A 4,609-nucleotide genomic window follows, 5' to 3' on the forward strand; every position below is an offset into this window, starting at 1 on the left:
GAGCGCCGCCTGTCATGAGCCACAAGTGCATCCTGACGTGACAAATCGGATGATCCCGCAGGCATGCACTTACGATAATCACTATCAACGAACCTGCCGCCCCCTCCCCCCCCAAAATACACCTTTCCCTACAACGTGTACCTTAACCTAAGCTATATTGTACCTTAACCTAAGCGATATTGTACCTTAACCTAAGGTATATCGTACCTTAACCTAACCTACATTGCGCCTTCACCTAACCTACGTTGTACCTTAACCTAACCTACGTTGTACCTTAACCTAACCTACGTTGTACCTTAACCTAACCTACGTTGTACCTTAACCTAACCTACGTTGTACCTTAACCTAACCTACGTTGTACCTTAACCTAACCTACGTTGTACCTTAACCTAACCTACGTTGTGCCTTAACCTAACCTACGTTGTGCCTTAACCTAACCTACGTTGTGCCTTAACCTAACCTACGTTGTGCCTTAACCTAACCTACGTTGTGCCTTAACCTAACCTACGTTGTGCCTTAACCTAACCTACGTTGTGCCTTAACCTAACCTATGTTGTGCCTTAACCTAACCTATGTTGTGCCTTAACCTAACCTATGTTGTGCCTTAACCTAACCTATGTTGTGCCTTAACCTAACCTATGTTGTGCCTTAACCTAACCTATGTTGTGCCTTAACCTAACCTATGTTGTGCCTTAACCTAACCTATGTTGTGCCTTAACCTAACCTATGTTGTGCCTTAACCTAACCTATGTTGTGCCTTAACCTAACCTATGTTGTGCCTTAACCTAACCTATGTTGTGCCTTAACCTAACCTATGTTGTGCCTTAACCTAACCTACGTTGTGCCTTAACCTAACCTACGTTGTGCCTTAACCTAACCTACGTTGTGCCTTAACCTAACCTACGTTGTGCCTTAACCTAACCTACGTTGTGCCTTAACCTAACCTACGTTGTGCCTTAACCTAACCTACGTTGTGCCTTAACCTAACCTACGTTGTGCCTTAACCTAACCTACGTTGTGCCTTAACCTAACCTACGTTGTGCCTTAACCTAACCTACGTTGTGCCTTAACCTAACCTATGTTGTGCCTTAACCTAACCTATGTTGTGCCTTAACCTAACCTATGTTGTGCCTTAACCTAACCTATGTTGTGCCTTAACCTAACCTATGTTGTGCCTTAACCTAACCTATGTTGTGCCTTAACCTAACCTATGTTGTGCCTTAACCTAACCTATGTTGTGCCTTAACCTAACCTATGTTGTGCCTTAACCTAACCTATGTTGTGCCTTAACCTAACCTATGTTGTGCCTTAACCTAACCTATGTTGTGCCTTAACCTAACCTACGTTGTGCCTTAACCTAACCTACGTTGTGCCTTAACCTAACCCATATTGTACCTTAACCTAACCCATATTGTACCTTAACCTAACCCATATTGTACCTTAACCTAACCCATATTGTACCTTAACCTAACCCATATTGTACCTTAACGTAACCTAATTTGTGCCTTAACGTAACCTAATTTGTGCCTTAACGTAACCTAATTTGTGCCTTAACGTAACCTAATTTGTGCCTTAACGTAACCTAATTTGTGCCTTAACGTAACCTAATTTGTGCCTTAACGTAACCTAATTTGTGCCTTAACGTAACCTAATTTGTGCCTTAACGTAACCTAATTTGTGCCTTAACGTAACCTAATTTGTGCCTTAACGTAACCTAATTTGTGCCTTAACGTAACCTAATTTGTGCCTTAACGTAACCTAATTTGTGCCTTAACGTAACCTAATTTGTGCCTTAACGTAACCTAATTTGTGCCTTAACGTAACCTAATTTGTGCCTTAACGTAACCCATGTTGTGCCTTAACGTAACCCATGTTGTGCCTTAACGTAACCCAATTTGTGCCTTAACGTAACCCATGTTGTGCCTTAACCTAACCTATATTGTGCCTCAACCTAACCTATATTGCGCCTTAACCTGACGCACGTTGTCGCTGAACCTGCTCTGTAATTGTTATGCAACTCGTTAAATTAGTGTAGTGTTGCCTAACCGCAACCCTCGCAATATAGTTCGCTATTCGCACTGCCCGGTCCCCTGTGTATCGCGTCATGTTAAACACCTTGCAGGTGTTGCTGACTTTCCACATGCTCCTGCTATACACTGTAATGTGGATAGCAGCAGGACGTACATGCCCCCCCCCCCTTCCCCCCTGCCTTCGCAAGCTGGTCGTTGAGAAGTTTGCATGTTCAATGCCCTTCGCATGCCGACGTACTCAGCCTACGTTGTGGTACGGCCTGTCACCTGTCCGCCGATGTACGCAAAACCCACAAACTGTACTGCACATTGGTCCGTATGTACTGAATGATACATCGTGGCACATGTGTGACCGTACGACGACTGCGCCTAGCAACGGCAGACCATACAGTCCAAATATTGTGCACGCAGCTACGTGTCGTCTCCCTATAAGAGCTGGATTGCAGTGTGGTACGCCATTCAGACGTGTGGGAGGAACGGACGCCCTGGATGGCGATCAGCATGAGCAGTCTGTTGATGTAGTGGAGCGTGTATTCGGACGTAGTCGTCTCTTCTCACACACCGTGATAGCATGTTGCACCGCGTTCCACATCTGCGACATCCTGCAGAGGCCGGCTGACAGTCGTTCGCGCAATGGACACCGCATACGTACGGGGGCTACCTTCCACGTGTTCTCGAGGCGTGCACATGTTGTTGCGTCTATGTGGGCAGACGTAGTGTGTTGTGACACCTGACACAGGCATGCAATACTCGTTGCAAATGGCGATGGACGTCTACGTTTGCTGGTGACGTTACGCAAATGAACAACAGGTAACCCGTTGTGGTGCGGTTGTTCTCGCTAGAGGTGAATCAGTGTTGGCGACGATCGGTCGAGCTATTAACCGGTTGTTTCAGGGATACCCACCATGCCCACGAACGTGAAAGGGGACCCACCATGCCCACGAACGCGAAAGGGGATCTGGGTGTGAGGCGATACGCGGCGGTGGCTGGGTGGGACCGTCCCCGGCCGGTGAGGGGGGGCCGCCCGGCGTGCTGGCAGCGCGGTGCGTGGGCGCACGCGCTACAGCCGGCTGGTGGGGGCGGCCAGTGGCAGGCGCGCCGGCCGACGGACGCGGCAGGCGGCGCAGCTGCGCGCCGGCGCCCCCTGCTCGCGGCGCCTTGCGGCCAAAGTAGGTCCTCGCGGGCCCGGTGCGAAGCGCGGTGGCCATCTGCAGTGTGCTGGTCCGATTGAGGACTGTGTGCGCTGAGGATGCGCCGCCGCCCGGCGCTCGGCGCCGCGACGCCGTCTGCTGCTCGGTCGCCCCAGCGGTTCTCGCAGGTGGTTTGTATCGCAGCTGTGCGGACGTGTTGGCGCGTGCGCTGTGCTGGGAGAGTTCGCTTCGGCACCCAAGTGGGGCTTTTGTCCTTCTGTGGCGCTGGCGTTGGAGCTGCCGGTCACCGTAGGTGGCGCGTGTTGTCTCCCGCCGGCAATGCCACGACAGCACGCTCCCGGGCCTCTGTCGGCAGCGGCAAGCTCAGTTGGGAGCACGGGTGGTCGCACCTAAAGCGTCTACTCGCCTAACTCCGGGCGATTGCGCCTCTCTCGAACCCGACCAAGTACTTAGGACGGCGCTGCGCGCCGCCGGGACCTGAGAGGGTTTCGAGGTGTGTTGTGCAGGGAGCTCAGCCTCCTCCTGTTTGCAGAATAATTGAGCGGACGCTTGCGTGTTCGCGCGGGCCCCCGGGACACACTCCCGGGCGGCCGGCTGCTCAGCTCTAGTTGACGCAGCTCCCTGGTTGATCCTGCCAGTAGTCATATGCTTGTCTCAAAGATTAAGCCATGCATGTCTCAGTACAAGCCGCATTAAGGTGAAACCGCGAATGGCTCATTAAATCAGTTATGGTTCCTTAGATCGTACCCACGTTACTTGGATAACTGTGGTAATTCTAGAGCTAATACATGCAAACAGAGTCCCGACCAGAGATGGAAGGGACGCTTTTATTAGATCAAAACCAATCGGTCGGCTCGTCCGGTCCGTTTGCCTTGGTGACTCTGAATAACTTTGGGCTGATCGCACGGTCCTCGTACCGGCGACGCATCTTTCAAATGTCTGCCTTATCAACTGTCGATGGTAGGTTCTGCGCCCTACCATGGTTGTAACGGGTAACGGGGAATCAGGGTTCGATTCCGGAGAGGGAGCCTGAGAAACGGCTACCACATCCAAGGAAGGCAGCAGGCGCGCAAATTACCCACTCCCGGCACGGGGAGGTAGTGACGAAAAATAACGATACGGGACTCATCCGAGGCCCCGTAATCGGAATGAGTACACTTTAAATCCTTTAACGAGTATCTATTGGAGGGCAAGTCTGGTGCCAGCAGCCGCGGTAATTCCAGCTCCAATAGCGTATATTAAAGTTGTTGCGGTTAAAAAGCTCGTAGTTGGATTTGTGTCCCACGCTGTTGGTTCACCGCCCGTCGGTGTTTAACTGGCATGTATCGTGGGACGTCCTGCCGGTGGGGCGAGCCGAAGGCGTGCGACCGCCTCGTGCGTGCTCGTGCGTCCCGAGGCGGACCCCGTTGAAATCCTACCAGGGTGCTC

Source organism: Schistocerca serialis, unplaced genomic scaffold (genome assembly GCF_023864345.2).
Source record: "Schistocerca serialis cubense isolate TAMUIC-IGC-003099 unplaced genomic scaffold, iqSchSeri2.2 HiC_scaffold_327, whole genome shotgun sequence".
Taxonomy (NCBI): Eukaryota; Metazoa; Arthropoda; class Insecta; order Orthoptera; family Acrididae; genus Schistocerca; species Schistocerca serialis.